A 19,643-nucleotide genomic window follows, 5' to 3' on the forward strand; every position below is an offset into this window, starting at 1 on the left:
TTTTCTGCTGAGTAGTACTCCATTGTATAGATGTACCACATTTTCTCAATCCATTCTTCAGTTGAGGGGCATCTAGGTTGCTTCCAGGTTCTGGCTATTACAAACAATGCTGCTATGAACATGGTTGAACATATGTCCTTGTTGTATGTACATGCCCTATTTAAGTATATACCCAAGAGAGGAATTGCTGGATCTTGAGGTAGACTGATTCCCATTTTTCTGAGCAACTGCCATACTGATTTCCAGAGTGATCTTACAAGTTCTCACTCCCACCAGCAATGGAGGAGTGTTCCTTTTTCTCCACATCCTCTGCAGCATAGATTGTCATTGGTATTTTTTATTTTAGCCATTCTGACAGGCATGCTTCCTCCTTATTCTTTAATCTGATTACTCAGCACTCAGGCAGATATCTTGAGTAAACTAATCTCCACTTCCAGTCTTAGTCCAGGCTTCTATTTTCTCTTGATATTCTACAAAGTCTACAAAACGTTCCTTCATATACAGTGAATATACAGTGGTCCTGATAACAGTATCAGCAACAGCAGGGAATATGTTCTGGAACTAGAAATGCAATTTTTGAACACCATCCTAAACCTACTAATTCAGGATCTCCATGGGATAAACAACAGTCATTGTTCCTTAAGACACCTCGAGATAATGCTGTTGCAGACAGAATTTTTTCAGCCCACTATACAGTGTTAACATTGAAAAACAGATCAAATTTTACAAATTGTTTGATCAAATTATTTAGTAATATAAACAGACTCCATGATCATACCAGGGAGTAAAACCCACAATTTACCCTTCTTTCTCACCAATAAAACAATATTCATTCTTACCTTATCTATGTGAATCCTGAGACTTTGAAAGGCTAATGTAACCAGTCCAAGTTTAAGCAAGTAGCAAATGACAGACATCAATTCTTCTTCCCCCAGAACCAAAGAAGCCAATTACTTGATTGTTTACTAGTGTATATACTCTGTATCATGTAACCCAGACTGTATTCAAATTCTCACTATGGAGCCAAAGGTGACCATCAACTTATGAATGTCCTGCCTATGCCTCCTGGTACTGGGCTTATAGATGAGCACCACCAAATGCTAGGAATCAATTTTAGGGGATTATTCAAACTAGGCAAACTTTCTACCAACTGAACTTTAACCCCAGTGTTATTTGTGACTTTATATGTCATGATATTAGGGATTTCACTTAATTTCCCTTCACTTAAAATCTTCCTCTTATGGATAAAACAGACATTACTATAATATAATATTCCTTAATTACTGTTGAGTTATCTCCTCAGCATAGAGGTTAGAATGTAGTGAATAGGAAATCAGTGTTACCCATACATCCTTTTTATGCATCGCATAGGCTTCACTCCTTTTAGAGAACACACATATCACCTGAGCAGCACAAAACCATGTATTGACATCAGTACCACACTGCAAAGGGAACATTATCACACTGACAAAACCAAATAGAAAGATTGGAATCAAACACAAACCCTGGATGTTTAACCAAAAAGACTCATCACTGAAGGATATGCATCAGTGAAATATCTAACTTCTAAATATTGCCTCCTAGAAAGAGATAAGAACACAGAATTTGTATAATAAATGGAAGCTGTAGGTAGAGCCCCAGCCCTGAAAACTCAATATAAGGAAGAGTGTAGAGAATTCCAGAAGTGGTGCTTTTTATGCCTACCGATATTTAAGTAGCAGGTAAGAATCACATGCTGGGACTGGTAGTTTCTGTAAATACCGATCCAATAGAGGAAACATCTTAAAATAAAGGCTTGACTTTTTGTGATTGATTTGAATGATTTCCATGACTTATTACTTCTTTTCTTAGTAGTAGGCAAACAATAAAAACATCACATTCTTTCTTATTCACTAATGCTACCAGAGTGAATTGCTAAAATATTATTATAAATTCCTCTCTTCCTCATCTGAGATCCTTCATTAACTCCAGAGACCTATGAAAACTATAGGCATCTAGCTTATTTTGCTTATGCATTTATCTACCCATTCCTTTCTTTCTATACTCTAAAATGAACAAAGAATAATTTAGTTTTCAGAGAAACAGAGTCCTTATTTATTTATTATTATATTATTGAATTTTATATAAAACAGAATAATTTTAAGACAGAAAGTGAACAGAGCCCAGATGTAGAACACAAGATTAAATATTCTGGGAGACTTCTCACTGCAGATGTAGCTGTCTAGAAATAATAATATTCACATCAAAATGAAACCTTACCTAAAAGAATGCTTAGTGGGAAAACTCTGGGAGGTGAGAGACCCACCAATGAGACAAACTGTCTTCAACATTGATTTTATAGAGTATGCTTGTTCTTCTCTAGGTGGATCCATGGCAATAATTTTACATTTTCTCATGCTCATCAAGACTAATGACCATACCAACACAACCACAAGTACAGCCCTTTATGTAATGAATGCCTTGTATATTTATATGAAATACAAATGAAATATGAAATAAAATTGTCAGATAAGAACAAATTTTGAAATGATTAATTCTATTATGCTTTCTCATGTTTTCTTATTTTTATTCATCTTTTTTATAAGTAACAGATTGGCAATATTTTATTTCTCTTTTAGTTCTTAATATGTTCTTTTTGTTATTTGCTTTTAATTGGGAGGTTGATATTTTCTGTTGTTGGTGTATAGGCTTTGTAAATTATGCTGGTCTCATGGTTTTGAATTGACGGGATATTTGGGAAACTTAGATAATCTGAACACATTTTGACTGATGGGAGCTGAAGTGTATGATTTGCTTTGATGATGGATAGCCAATGCTGAATGATGCAGAACATTTCAGTTCCATGAATCATTCTCACTGTGAAAAACTGGGCAGAAACCCAAGGAAATACAATGGATTGATTTGCTAATCTATAATTATTGAAGTTATGATTTCAAATCTTGATGCCCCAGAGAGAGTAAACTGAGGTAATGACAAGTCTTTTGTACATAGAAGGTCATATCTTATAGCAATGTGGGAAAGGTGAATATCAATAAATATGCTTTTGAGAAACTTCTTATGCTTGGAGAAGAGAAACATTTCTCTTCATTTCTCTTTTTCAATCAACACAAACCAGGAGTCCTAGTCTAATCAATGTTCTGTAACTGTATAGATCACCTTATGGCAAAGAACTTCTCAGGGAAGTAAAAGACAAATAGAAAAATGGAAAATGTCTAATTCTCCAAATACTCCTTTAAAAGAAAGCCCATACAAAATATCTATACAGCATACATTTCGAATGAAAATGCGTAAAACATTTTATGCACAATGTAAGTATTTTGTGACTTAATATTTCCAATGATTTGTCTATTAAAATGCACTAGATCTAGACATGTGCACTCACCATTAGAATTAACAGGCTGGCAGTTTTACATGGTCACACTTGATAGATTTGTTCATGGAATGTTAAGAGGCTCTGGATGGGGGTCATTGTAGATGCACTTTAATTTTATAGGCTCTGGTTTCATGCTTAACACCAAATCCACAAAGAAAACAGTTAAGAGGAAATCTATATGTAGTATCATTCCAGGTTTTCCAAATATATCTCCCCATTTACTTTCCTGCACAGTACTTCATGGAAATTTATATTTCCAGAGTTTATGAAAATTATCCAGGTATTATTGTGAAAGGTTGGCATCATTGGTATCATACAAAGGCCATTTTGATTCCCTGATTGAAGTCACCATGCATAATGATGAAGATTGTTTATTAGACAAGAGTGAAAACTCAGAATGACAGTGGAGGCTCAACTTTTATGCTGTGTTCTACTCAAAACAGTGGAAATCCTGAAGTGACAGTTTGTCAAAGAAAGCTGAGCAGAAATGTGTGACATCCCACATGTACACACTGATATTCACTGTACTGAAAGCTAGAGCCTTTCCCTGCCCCACCAGTCTCCTTCAAGCAGAGCACAGCCTCCCAACTGTCTCCAATAATAAATGAATCAGAGTGACATTGTGTGACTTCTGAGGTTGGGTCATCAAAGGAAGAATGACTTCACCCAGTTGCTCCCCCTTTCAAACAGAGCACTGTGCATCCAGGACCAGTGTGGTTTTTATATTTGTTTACTGAGGCAGGCTATGCTTTCTTTGATATACAGCATCTTTCATGAGGAGGAAGGTTGGGGTGTTGGTGGGAATCAATGCAGATTACTTATTTTAAAAAGCAATCATTTTCAATGACAATTTAAAGTAAAATAAATTCTTAAAAAAGTTTAAAAGTGGGTGGAACATTAAGAATTTTTAGATAAATAAATTTCAAATGAATTGATTAAAGGTATGTTGGGGGTGGGTGTCAGGATTTCAGACCATCCACCTCCTGGAGTCATTTTGAACTCTAAATACAGTGACCAGTGATTATTTCAGGGATCTTTTAGATCTAGGAGAGTGTTTGAGATCAAAATTTTTATTTTAATCCAGGAAAAAATGGAATTTCAATTCCTATTACATAATCAAGTTAGGGGATATACTTTTAGATTGGATTATATCATTGTGACAGAGCATCATTCTTTTTATTTAAAGAATGATCTATACATTTCTTTCACTCTTTTAAATTTAGAATTATTTAAATATGCTCTCTCCTCTCTTTCAACAAACCAGATTAAACTGGATGCTAAACTAATTTTTGTTTGAGATGATCCAGAGCCATCCAAATCCATCCCCTGGTTAAATGACATGCAAATCAGATTAATTTGTGTGGGCTACAGACTCTCAGATAAGATTGTTGCTTCTGGGGCTTTAACAGTAAAATACCCCTGGATCTAATGTTTACTATTTTTTTGTTCTATACTGGCAGTGTCTCTCCACAGGAATGCTGTTTGGCAGATGAATACTCTGAAGCAATGATCTATGCAGGGAGTTAGGAAATTCAACAAAACCATCTTAAGAAAGCAGAGGATGCATTTAAAGGTTAAATTGTATTTCCAGCATCACAACACTGGGGATTCAGATTAGCTATTTAGGCATACTTGAAAAGGGCCTTACCAAAAATTCAAAACTTTGTTGTTTTTTTTTATCATTAGGTTTAAATTTTTTTCAGCAAGTGCTCTTCCTTATAACAACTGAAATGTGGTTTTGATTGAAAACAATAGATGCACAAACCTAAGTCTAAATTTGTATCCAGTTTTAAGATGTTTCTAACCTTTATTGTTTGTATTATCCAAATACCCCTAAATGGGCTTTTTGTCAAATTATAGCACAGTTGAACATAGATGTTCAGAAAGGAAATGGGAGGAAGACTTTGTCATGCTTACGAATTTGCAGGTTAACTAAGTGTGCCTGCAGCAGAACTTTCACCATCACCTTCCTTAGTTACTCTCAATTCCTAAATATCTGACTATGTAGGTATATTTATGAATATACAATGGTTGGTGTTCATTTTCACCTTGGCAAAAACTAGACTTAGCTGGCTGATGGGGCTCCTCCGGGCATGCCAAAGGAGAATGTCTTAATTAATTCAGGTGGAAAGAGCCAGCCACCCTATAGGTGGCATTATTCCCTAGCCAGGGAATCCTGATTGGTATAAGAGAGTAAAGCAAGTAAGTTGAGCATTAGCATGTTTGTATTTATCTGTCACTCTCTGATCTTGACATTGAAAGTAATGTGACTAGTTATTTTAAGTTCCTGATGATGTGACATCTCTATCTACTAAGATGGACTGACTATAACCTAGAGCTGTAATCTGAATAAACTTTCTCCCTTAAGTTACATTGGTCAGGGGATTTTACCACAACAGCAGAAGAAACTTAGACAAACTATATCACACATATATACATACATGGTTATCTATAAGTATCCATAGCAATTCTCTCTTTTCCTTTTGTTCAATTGAAAGTATATAATTATCATACAATACATCCCAACAACAATTTCCCCTCCCTGCACTCCTCCTAAATCTTTTACATAACTCACTTCTCCTCCTGATTTACTACCTCTTGGTTTCCTCTTCAGAAATGAGCAGGTCTCCAAGAGCTGACAGCTAAAAAGGGCAAAGAAAAACTCAATAAGACAAAGCATAAGACCTCATATTGAGGCTGGACAAAGCAACCCAATAGGAGGAAAAGAGTCTCAAGTGGAGGCAAAGGAATTGAAGACAGCCCCTCTCACCTTCTTAGGAATACTGCCTGCATTATATGTTGGGGAAATGGTGGCACAGAACTTGTTCAAGTGGCCAAAGCAATGTTTGGTTTAGCTTGAGGCCCATGCCTGGATGGCCAGGAACCAGAGACTAGATATTCCAGAGACCTAGGTAGAAACAAACCTGACTGGCAAAGAAATACAAATTTCATAGAAATTCTTCAGAAGCCAGATTCTACTTCCCTGTTCATTACATCACTAGTTCTAGAGGTTATATCATACCATTCCAAAGATAGTTAAGTGCCATTCCAAAGAGGAGAAAGCAGAGAGGTTAAGAAAACTCCCCCCATTGTAAATGGAACAGCATACATGATCTAATTCCAGGGTCTCACATTTTTAGCCGCATGAAATTGTTCAAAGGCTCTCATTAAAACTGTTGTAATCATGACCCTCTGGATATTGTTTATGTTTGGGATGTTTTATTTGCTTCAGTGAGCAGATTATGCAGTTTAATACAATTTTTATGACAGATTTGTTTTGACTCATCACAACAGCCTAAAAGAATGGACATCTGCTTGCCACTGCATTTCATAATTGCTTTTAAAATAGGACTTGTGTATTAAAGAAAACAATAATCCAGGCGCCTCAAAAATCTTTTTAAGGAAAAGAAAATGTTTCTGAAGAATAAACACAAAATGTTATATTCTAGTTCAGTTTTATTAAAGTCAGAAATAGACTATTTCCTTATTGCCTAAATATAACTATAATAGAATTAACAGGCTCCTCTGATGCTTTACTTATTAAGGCCTTTCCCTGCAGGTCCTGCATGAGCACAGTGCTGTTAAGTTACATTGCCTGAAGAGGACCTTTTGGGACCTAATCTCTATTTAAAATCATTTGTTCAAATCACAGCTAAACACATCCTATGATTTTGAGTTTAATTCATTAATGTCATAGCCTGATATACCCTTTAGGCAGAGTCACATAATCTCTGTGGTATTTTAGCTTTAAAATGGGAAGCTACTTTGTCTAGTGAGAAAATGCCCTGAATCTAGCAAATATAAATCTGATGGCATGTTACTCTCATATGAATGGACTTCCTCCCCATTCATCCTGTCTCTCATGGCATTTACTTGGATCACCCTCACAACTGCCAAGTCCTGTCAACTAGTTCTCTCATCTTGTCTGTCAAATGCCCTCTCTATTCCAGCACAATCCTGGCCTTAGAAGAGAGAAAATTTGTCGGAACACTTTAGCATTTTACTTTAGTATTTTATTTTCATTCTCCCAGGGCTTGAATGGATGAGCTTCCTTGACTGTATTGATTTCTGCTTCCATTGATTTCTCTATGACAAGTATTTATTGCCTATTTACCTCCTTAACTTGCTGCAGTTTGCTTTCCTGCCTTTCTAGTTGGCAGAAAACTACCTTTGGAAAGTCACCTGAGACTTGCTTATAATTGAGTCCACCGCTTTTCCTAAGGTACTTCCTCCCATGTTGTTTTTTATCTTCTCTAAGACACCTAACAGTCTTGACTAATATTTATTAAGCTTCTTATACATCAACAGTAAGCTTTTGTTACTTACGATTACGAGTGTTACAGAGCATTATGCTATGAATAACTTGCTCAATGTTAACTTGCAGATGGAGAGCCACTGCTCACACAGAACTCTTTCATTTGGTTTCATCTAAGGTACAGAAGCTTCTCCCTCATTATGCATTTTCTAATCTATCCATCAGTTTAGTCACCTTAAGATTGTCCCTCTATGCATTATGCTGCAATTATTTTCCTATAAATATCTTCACCAGTACAACATAACTTCCTATATTGCAATGACTGCATCTAAATATAAAAGACTGTACTTCATCTGTGTAGCATTGTATGTACTAAACTCACAAAGCTGAAAGAAGGCGATGTGGTCTTCATTCTTTCTGGCGTTTAAAGCATGAGAAGAGCAATGGATTGAAAAGCAATAAATAAATTTCATTGACCCACTCACTTTGATTCAGGGTAAATTATATGATAAAATAACATAAGAAGACTTCAGAACTATATAGAGCATGATAATGAGGAAGATTGGTGTTTTTGACACTGTGTATAAATTCAGAGGTGTGAGTTTGTAACAGGGGGTTCAGAGGAAACATTATCATTCCTGTAAAGTAGTGAGTTTAGTTTCCCTATTTCTTGTTTACCACCAAGGGGAACTAAACAACTCTGTTATTACTTTCACCAGAACTATATGTAAAGGAAAGAGGAAGTGTGGCATTGATGAAAGGAGACATGGATGAGACAATCATTAAAACAAGAGTCTGTTCATTACTATGGAAGAACTATAATATGAGGTAATAGGTTCTAAGGATTTATAGGGTTGACAATGTTATGAAATTTTAAGACCAAAGAAAAAATAGGAGGAAGAACAAAGAGAGATTAGATAATTGAAGCCAGGGACCTTGTTCTTTAAGCATGCCACACTTCAACAGTTTGAGATTTTTCATCTCTTAGTTGTCATTAGAAATCTACCTTGAGTTGAAGTTTCTCATTTCTCCTTTTATCCTATTTAAATGTCTGTGAGAGATAGAGTCAGTTTCAAGTATAAGGCACCATGCTTTCCAGTTTACCTGCCTTATCTCCATTATTCAGTTCCTCTTTCCCACAACTTACTGATGGTTTTTCAAACATACAGCACACAAATTTCCCTTAGCAAGTTAAAAATCAGTCTCAAGTCATTCTTCATACAAGAAAACAAACAAACAAACATGATATAGAAAGTCTTTGAAATACTGTTTCCAGTCAGTCAGATATCCAAGATTCCACTCAGTTGACACAGTTTGTCAATGTTGAGACTGTATGTAGGAAAAGTCTGTCTATACTTTGAGGATAAAATAAAAAATGAACTAATCCCCAATGAGGGGGGGTATTCATAGTGTCCTAATGAGCAATACCAAAAACACAAATGATGACAACTCTCTGTATGAAAGGAACTTACTAAAGTAACTTTGGTCTGCTTCTATCCACAGATAAAAGTACTAATAAACTGTAAATAAAAATGAACTCTCTCTTTTCTCTTTCCTATGTACAGAACACTTAAAAGTGCCTAGAAAGATATCTCAAGTCCATCTTTGTCTAATATATGGAAACAGTGCTCCTTAGGGGGCAAAAAAATGGCTGAACTCAGGCTAGGGCAAGATTATAGAAGATGAGCCTAGAAAATCTTGAGAGGCATAAAAGCAAAAACATTTCAAAGACTAAGAAGGTTATGTTAAAAGTGCACAGGAACCAGCTGGAAAATGGCTTTTGATGGGACAATTTAAGCATTAAAAGACTGACTGCAATTGAATGAAACATACTGAATGCATAAAAATCTATGAGTTCATGATGCTCTAAAAGAGATAGAGGCAGATCAGGAGGAAGTAATTATAGCCTGCAAACAATCTTATCAAAACACTAATCCACTGGTCTACATTTGGACATAGCCAATGCATCAGTCACTTAAAAAAAAAAAAAAAAAAAGGTTGGTGGGCAATTAACAGGAACAGTACATTTTTCCTAGGTGCTATGTGTGAAATTTTCAAAGTAGTAAAATAACACCAGATGATGGAGGAAAGCCATCCTATAGCAATTTGAGCTAACAATTGTAGAAGAAGCAATATGGAAAACTATTATTTTCAACCACTAATGAAGGATTAGTCCTATAACTAAAGGAAATATTAGTGCCATAAGACTGATGACAACTTATCAATACAAGGATCAGACAATAACTATTTGAACCAAGGATCGATGTTTGCATCACTAAAAGTGAGACCACTTGGCATGTGTGCTTCCTGGGGAGAAAATTGCTTTAAAGTATGGAACAATACAAAACAAAATGAGAAGGGGGTGATCAATGAAAGAAGGATAGAGCAATGTTGACAAGTATTGAAGCTGGAGATAAGTATAAAGCTATATGTCAAAGAACCTCATTGGTTTCCTATAGAAATCTTAAAATTAAAAATGTCGAATGTAAGTTCCTGTTTAGAATCTCATTTCTCTCAGACCTAATGTGTTTCAAATCTGAGACAAAGTACTCAGGCTCCTAAAGAGGCTTCCCAGGGTGATGTCTTTTAATCTGTTTTCTTCCCAGAATTAATTGTTGTAGTTTCATCCATATTAGCGAACAAAAAGGCTCCAGTGGCTCAGCTGTAGCATGTTTAATTTTGTTTTATCCCAGGTCTCTCATAGGTCACCACTGACTGCTCCTTCTGAAAACAGTTATCTTACACACACACACACACACACACACACACACACACACACACACACACACACACGGGAAGAGAGAGAGAGAGAGAGAGAGAGAGAGAGAGAGAGAGAGAGAGAGAGAGAGAGAGAGAGAGATGACCTTTTACCCAGACAACCATTGGTGGGGTAGATTGATATTTCAGAATGAACATCCATGGAGAGTGAAGTGAATCTTATTCAATGGAACTTTAACTTTCTCCCTGATGGTTAGAAATTCTCACAGACACATTTGAACCTTCTCATGATTCATCCTTTATCTAATATTTAAATCTATTCATTCAATATCCACAAGAGCAGAAGACATATAGAATGGTCAAGGTGATTATATCCTTTGGCCTCCATACATACCTTCATATTTGATCATTCTTTTCGAATGAGCTATCCTTCCCTTGTCATCCTAATTAAGCTGAATCTGCCACTCAATCAGCAATTCTTAGTTCATGCCTCCAGGCACAGTGTGTCTCTACATCACTCCCTCTTAGTCCCCTTCTTTATCCCCAAGGCTGGAAATTACTCAGAGGCCCTAGGATCATCTCCACGTGCCTTTTGCTCAGACTAGACTGAACTCACCTTGACGACATTATCTGAACCCTATTCTATGATCTCAAAATACAGTATCAAAGTATCTGTCCAAAACAAATATTTTCATACTGTGAAAGTAGACAATGGAAAAATGGCAAGAAAGTACAAAATCCATTTTCCATAATCAGAGGTAACTCTTGAAGAAAATGGCATTTAAAAAACCATCCTGCAAAGCAGGATATCTGTTTAATTCCAGGTATGAAAGAACTATATTTCTAAAGAAGAAGGATGCATGAGTGTGGTATTTCTTCTGGAAAGAACAAAGATTAGCATAAATGGGAGGCCAAATCTTATGAATAGAAGCTTAGCACCATCTCTCATATTACCAAATTTGGCATGTTAGATAGATCAAAAAGTCACTAGTAGTAACATGGCAAAAGTAAATTTATTTCTAGGGAAATGGAGTATAGAAAATAACCATGTAAAAATTCTTCTTAGGAGCACCTTCCATATAGAGGAATACTCCCTGAGCCAAAACACACGGGAGTGGGCCTAGGTCCTATCCTAAAGGATATGAAAGACTCTGATGAGACCCTATGGAAGGCCTACCATCCAGGGGAAACAGAAAAGATATGTGACAGATAAGGTTTTAGTTGTGGGGGTAGGGAGACTGGTGGGAGAAGGGAACTGGGATTGTCATGTAAAACAATCCTGTTTCTAATTCAAATAAAAAAACGTTGGAGAAAAATATTCTTCTTGTGATTCCTTGTTAGGAACTTGGTTGCAAGTTTATATTAATTTAAATTTCCTAAGTAAGAATTTCAGCAAATGCTCTCCCACTGATGTTCCAGGATGCACTCCATATATCCTGTCTCTGATCCAGAAACCACACTCTTTATTATTGTACAGGACTCTGGTGATGATACTCTCCTACAATTGAGATGTGCCACTTAGTTATAAGTGGAGGGTTGTTTTGAGCATTTAATCAAAAATGTGCATTCTTTGAACAAACATATTCTCTCTCCCTCTTTCTCTCTCTCCCCTCTCAAAGTGCTTTAGACTCACTCATTTTTCGATTATTCCACATAGCATCCCTAAGGCATAGCACCTTTCCTTGCATTTCAGTGACCATGTCTTAATGGGTCCCTATTATCTTACAAGAAAATTGTAAAATAGTGCATCCTTGGGAAGTGACCATTCTATCCATTTCCCTGCTCCCACTCCTGTGACAGTTGTCATTTTCTGCCTCATGCTTACCAACAAGCTTGCAGCTTCCTGAGCAGCATTGAAACACTCAGGTGCTTTGGATTTTTGATTCCTCTTTTACAGAGTGGGCCTGTGTACACTGATTCCAAATGTGAACAGCAAACAAGCAATTATCCACATGCTCCACACCATGATTCCTCTTGTAACTCAAGTGAAAAGTAGTTTGACAATGTCTCCCAGCCCCTGCACTCTAGCTTACTCCACAGGCTCTGTGCCATGCACTCCCCTTGTCCTGGGATGCTGCCAGCCTGGCTGATGAGTCCTAATTGCAGGAGTGCAGCTCTCTGCCAGCAATTACACAGGCATAGTTAAGTTAGCTGCATCCACACCCACTGTCTGGGTCACTCTGCTACTTTTAGTATAGCGACCTGAAGAATCTAGATGAGCTTTAAGAATCAGTATTCTCCAGTTCAGGAGTATACAAATAATTTCGGCAATTTAAATAAAACTCTTCTTTCTGGGGTTAGTCTGGAACAAAATTACTAGATGACTTGTGACAGACTTTTGCTTCTGAAGCACTGTGAATTACTTATTGTGAATACTTATTGCGAATATCTTATTGTGACTACTCGTGACTTGGATAATTGTATGTCCTTGGCCAGGAATGAAGATAATTTTTTTTTTTTTTTAGTGTGTTACCTTTGGTTAAAAGAGAACTTTTAGAAAGCCAGTTGAAAAGCTTGGTGGAACTGGGTGGGGAAAGTGAAAGAACAGATTTTCAGTTTTCAGGGTGGAATCTGGTGTCTGTATCTTACTGTTAATTCCAAACCCATTCAGTAGAAGTTATTGTACAAAGCAGCTCCATCCCAGTACTACAAGGTGGATATGATGATATATATTGATATGGATGGTAAGATGCAGATATTATGCATTCTCAGATGATTCAGATGGGCTTGCTGAGTACCTGTTCTGGTTTCCTATTAATGACACTTGTGAGCAGAAGCAACAAAGATACACCCACATATCCCAGACTTCTCTGCATTGCAGGCTCTAAATACCAATGGCTCTGTAGGATTTAGGTCTTAATTACATGGAAAGAAAGGCAGTGCTCAGGACAGTTGCATGACTTGGTAGATTGTGTGTCTGGTGAGACATGAATCCAAATCCACCAAATTTGGAGGTAGTTTCCTGGTTTCCAGCTCCCATATAGAGGGCAACTTACAGCTTCTCCAGTGTCTATAATGAACAGAGAAAATGTCCCATTGAGCGTGTGATGAAGGTCTCTGTGCTGATAAGATTCAGGTTTGCAATTCAAATAGCACTCTTCTCTCAATGGTTTGGAGGCCAACTCTGGAGCTGGCATTGTGTTCAGCTGTTCTATTAGCTCTATATGTGTGCTACACTAGCAAAATAAAAGGGGTGGGTTTCTGTTGTCTGGCCATGTCTCTTGAGTAATTCTTACTGAAAAAAATCACATCATCCTCAATAGAGCACAAGAGACACACAAGAAATGCAACTTCAGTAATTGTTTAAGATTCAACCACTGTTGAACACTGGTTCTTAGAATTACTCACCTTTGACCTTTGACCTCGGACAATGTTTCTTCATGTCTCCCCGAAAAGCTGCCTCTCAATAATGATTAAAAATTTCCCATTTTCTGTGAAGTCTTTCTCCTGAAGTACTACCTTATATTGACCATCTCTGACCAAATAGGAAATGCTTCCTATTCAAATGGCACGACACACTGCTTGTTTTGTAGCGCTGGATTTCAGGTATATTCATTAGCTTAGATCCTTGTGAAACTTTGCAAAACTTACATACTTGTTTTTTTATGGCTGTATGTTTTTGTGTTTGTCATTTTATGGCATCCAAACTTTTACATACACATGGAGATCATATTACATTATGATATCAATAATATTGGTTAGAAGGTATCAAAACAATCCAAAATCAGTGGATTCTAAATTGAAATGCATAACAGGTTGCTCTCATCATAGATTGATGTTAAAAATATTAATCACTGAATGTCAGCAGACGGTTGGTACAGAGTAAATAGTCTTTGGCTTCTCAGATTCAGTTGTTTCCTCAGTCAACATCTTATTAAGCCCAAGTGCTGTTTCTCCAGTGCTTCATCTATAGACATGTTCTCTCTCTCTCTCTCTCTCTCTCTCTCTCTCTCTCTCTCTCTCTCTCTCTCTCTCTCTCTCTCTCTCCTCTTTCTCTCTCTCTCTCTTTTTTTTTTGCTTTTCAAGACAGGCTTTCTCTGTGACTTTGGAGGCTATACTGCAACTACCTCTTGTAGACCAGGCTGCTCTTGAATTCACAGAGATCCACCTGCCTCTGCTTCCCAGGTGCTGGGATTAAAGGCATGTGCCACCAATGCCCAGCAGGCATGCTCTCTTTATACCATTGTTCTTTCATTGTCAAAACATAAGTCAGTGGTTATGAGTCTGAATCTGCTGAAACTCAGATCTGTTTCCTATCATTTGCTCCCACTGTATGATCCTATATAAGTCTTTAAACATACTTTTCTCCAATTAATTACTCATCTTTATGACATCAGAAACAACCCTTTTTGTAAATACAGGTCAAGAAAAGTATAAGAAGTGTGATATATATGTTATTTTTATCTAATTATTTATCTAATTATTTCTGATCACTGAGGATGACTTCTGCAAATTTTGAGGCTTCCAAAGCTACACAACTATTCTATATCAGACACCAAATAGTGAGCTGTTTTGTTGAGTACACCTACTATTAACTGTCCTATTGTCATCAAACCTATAAAAACCAACGCTCATTAATAGTCATGTCATCACAAGCAGAAGTTATTGGATATTAGGGAAATTCTGTCTTTCAAAATGCCCAGGAAGTCATCTTTTCCTAGGTAAATTATAGTATTAACCATTTCTAGAGGTCAGCTGCCAATCATTGACCTTAAGGAAAGTATAAGCAGTGATTAGCATTAAAAATGTCTGTTGCTTGAACAAAAGAAAAGGCTTATTATCAGAAAAATGAGTGAGTAGATTAATTCTAAAGGAGACATTTGTTTTTAAACTAAATTTCTGAAAGGCTTTGAATCTCCAAGTATGATTCCCTTAGTTATTTCAGGGAACAGAGTGGAGACTGATGACAACTGTGAGTAGCTGGTCTTAAAGTTCATGTGTGCAGCATGCTGCAAAAGGAGAATCTAAAGCAAGGCTACTAAATCCATGTATTCCTTTTCTGGTTCCAATTCTCTCATTTAAACAAGGGAAATGTTTTTTCCTTGTTTCTGCATCCATTTTATTTACTTTCAATCCAATAAAATGTCAACATTCACATTAATCAATTGACTGATAAATTGAGACTATCGCCTAATTGCAATGTCAGATTCACCAGCCTGGGGTCAGTATCAGACCTAAAAGAGAAGCAAATACTCCAGTTTAGTTTTGACTGTACAGTGGAGGGGGGTGGACTTCAGACCCAACCATTATGTCACAGATGCTAGTTTTGGGAAACAGAGTACAAACCTGAAAGCCTTTCAAACTTTCTGCCTCAGGGAATGACCACAGGTTGTCTAGAACTCTTGGAGCTGATTCTCAGCTGAGGGTCATTTGCTGTGTTTTTCCAATTGGCAAACAAAAAGGTCAGAAAAGGATTGGATCAGCTTAAACTTTACAGCAGGAAGACTGCAATGGGCTCTTTGTGTCTGCCTTTATTATTATCTCAGTGGTTGAAAATGCCCCTCTGTGCTCACCTGCCCTAGGAAGGATGAGAAGAATAATGGAGTCTTTAATTTCAGAGTTTGCTTTAAGTCTGCCAAGCTGTGATTACCCTTGGTGGAGGTTGGGACATTATTTGATGATTTCTGGCATTGCCTAAGCAATATAGTACTACTTGTTTTGATGTTAAGGTAGACCTTCACCTATGGTACTTTTTCTCCTGGTCTGTACAAGAGGATTATATCATCATGCTCTAAATAATTTACATAACACACAAAACTTAGAAAAGTTACTGGTTTTCAATTCTCTTCAACAAAAGCAGGACATGCAAGCATCTGTCATGCTGTTAGAGTTTTAGCTCCTTTTTAGTGACACTATCATGTGTCCATTCTCTCAACAACTAGACATGAAATTTCTTTCAGACTGATTTGAGCAGCATAACTTAAAACACCTTATTTCTTCATTCATTAGAACTGTAAGATGGAAGAGAAACATTTCTGATTACAGATAGTCTTGCTTAAACTTTAATATTTAGAAAAGGACAAATGGACTCCCCATTTCATTTTCGAGTGTAAGAATGTTCTACCACCTCCAGTAAAGCTGAAAATGTGAGCAAGCCACAGTTTACTTACAATCTTGTTTATCACTCTACTTATGTAAGACTGTGTTTTCACCAAAAACCACAGAGAGAGAGGAGGGAAGGGAGAGAGATGGGGAGAAAGAGAAAAGGAGGGAGGAGAAAACTAACATTATTTGCTTCATCTGTAATACAAAGTTCAGAGGAAAAAATATTTTTCCATTTAATTACTTCTTTACATACATTTATAGCAATTAAACATCAGATGCAGTATCTAAAGCAATTACTGTATGTCATTTTAGAGAATTACAGTATAAACATACAGTAAATACTCAATAATCCATGACAGGCTACTTAAAAAGTAATAAGGAAATTTAATTTAGAATGTGGGAGCTGAAATGCATGGTGTGCTTCTGAATGAGATGCCCACAATTAAAAAGCGAGAGCCAAAACTTCAGAATGTACCTCTGTTAATTCTCTGCTCTTCACAGAATGGGTCACTGTCCAAGCCTTTCCAAATTAACATTAGCAATGCATGGTAAATAGTCACTTAGGAAATAGAACTCTCTTCCTCTTTTTCCCCTCTTCTCCTGTCCACTTGCATCCCCTCCCCCTTTTTCTCACACATATCTATACACATCCCCTGATCACACACAGGGTGCCACCAAATACCCACTGAGAATTGAGGGGACATTAAAGTCATAGACTCAAGAAAACAAAAACTCAATTTATGATAATGTCAACATGAGACTTCTTGACTTGTGTTTTGAAGATCTTTTTAGAATATACTGTAATAAAATATGCATAAGGAATTGAGAACATATTGGAACATAAGAGAATTGGGGAGAAGCACTGGTACAAGAGAAGGGAGGGGAAACTGAGGCCAGGCTGTAAAATAAATAAATAGGCAAATTTGTTAAAAACAGAAACAAAGAACAACAAAACAACAACAATAACAAAAAGACAATCACAAAGAGTTATTAAAGGGAAAGGGAAAAAAGCCATAGGAGACTTTAAACAAAATTTAAACATTGAATTAATGTTCTATTACTATATGGCAAATCTTTCAAGAAAAATGTTATTCCTATTTGTCTGTAGAGATTAGAGGTAGCTGAGTTGATTGGTGGCCTTTATTTTTATCTATGAAAACATCTCCTCTCAGATGAACCTCGGTCACATGGAAAAGCCAGAACATATCTGTTGCAGAAGTGCCTCCATCTCAATCAAGGAAGACAACATCACCATGTCTTCTCAGATGCTCCCAGAACCCCACACTCATGGCTCTGGTCATGACTTTTCTGTACTCTTGGTCCACAATCACAGAAAACCATCGCTGGACCCATCCTTCTCCTTGGTGCTTTCCAAGAAATCTCTTTAAATTTCACTTTCCCCAGTACAGCCGCTCAAAAATAGTCAAATTGTTTGGAAATTTTTAAAAATAGTAAAAGAAATTAGATTTGCTCATACTGGCACACCATGATCTCTCCAGGGAGCAGCCCAAAACTCAGGACCCTCCACACAGCTTAAAGAACTTGATCCTTTCCTACACACATACCCAGTGAAATGGATTTTCCAATATTCCCTCAAGACAGTCCTTCAAAATCCAACTCTCACTGTCAGAACATTTTTGACCCTCATTCCATCAGGATCCTTCTCCTCCATACATTTTAGTATTCTATTCCATTATCCCTGAGACTATCCTCTATGCCAGGGCAAATAAGCAGTGTCCTTCGGCTTTCTGCTCTGTTACCCTGCCACTGACTCCCTGTGTTGATCATTTTATCTTCTGTTTCATGGCTGCTGACTTATTTCACTTTTGAAGTCACACAAGCCTACCAATCTCTTCATTTGCATTTTCCTAAATATATAAAAGATGTTTAAATTCTAGAACCAAATCATTTGGATTTGTTCAGAAAGCAGCTTTAGACATAAAGGTACTGAATTCTTTAAAATGTAGAATGAAAATTGAGAGCATTGTGATTCAAAAAGGGAGAAGAAAAAAATGAAAAATAAGCCTAGGTCTACCACTTTCAAGGCACCTTCCCACAACAAGTGCAGTTATGTGCTTCCACAGCAAGAATACTGAGAAGAGTCTATTCCTTCAGGAAGATTTGGAAAGACTTTTTAAGCTTGCTGTGGTCTTGTGGTGAATTTTGATTACAACAAACCTGGGAAATGATGTTACATAATTCTTGTAAAAAGGTTTAGTTTATACCAACAGAGCCTTGCTGATTCTTAATTAAATCAGAAGAAGTCTCAGTCTCTCTCTGTTGAACAATTTATTGTTGTTATTGGCAAAGCCTAAGCAGGTTCAAAACAACCTAGTCTTAAGTGCCGTCATTCCTCATTTGGGTGGGTGTCATTTCAGTTGACATTGTGAAAGCAGACATGTTGGCAATTTGGCTTTATTTGATAATTGAAACTATTTTGGGGAGTATGGAAGGATTCTCCAGACAGCATTTGATAGTGGCCTTCAAGTGGTACGTAAATGTGTTGTCCTTTTAAATCATTATCCTTGTCAACACTTATTGAGAGTGTAGAGGGAATCTGCTTGTTTTATTTCCCTCTGTTTAATTTTCTAATGGACTTTGATGTTGTATACTTTATAAAAATCAGATATTCCTCATGAGACAATATTGTTAGGTTTTGGTGAGCCTTCCTTGATGAACTTAAGGGCCTCTAGTACAAGAAGTTGAACTAAAAGGTAGAAATATATAATTGAATATGACATAATAGCAACATGTGTCTTGGTAAGGTTTTAATCACATGTGAGTTAGCCTGAACAAATCAAATGCAGTCAAGGAGCATTTGGGATGAATGCGACAATGCTGTGGATTTTCCTACCATTTTCTTACAGTGTTATATTTTTCTGCTTGATGAAAGTATAATTTAGTACAATACCTTAAAATATTCTGTGGTTATCCTCAGATATATCACTGTCTTCCTCAACCAAGTCACCATGAATGTGAAACTTACCTGAAACATCGGCGGCTAGTAACTTCCTAAAACAAGAGTGGACACATTTTGCTGAAGGAGAAGCCACTGGCTGTTTCTCAGAAAATAAATGCAGATAAAAAGGTATATTTTTATTATTACCTGAACAGTCCTTAAACTAAATGTCTTCACATACCTTGTGCCTCATTTTATCAAAGAGCAAAGGGTAAGTTTATTTGTGAATACTGCTAATGGGATGATCCAATTATTGAATACGGTGGTTAAATAGAAACTTGATGTGTGAGAAA

The sequence above is a fragment of the Cricetulus griseus genome, chromosome 7, assembly GCF_003668045.3.
Source record: "Cricetulus griseus strain 17A/GY chromosome 7, alternate assembly CriGri-PICRH-1.0, whole genome shotgun sequence".
Lineage (NCBI taxonomy): Eukaryota > Metazoa > Chordata > Mammalia > Rodentia > Cricetidae > Cricetulus > Cricetulus griseus.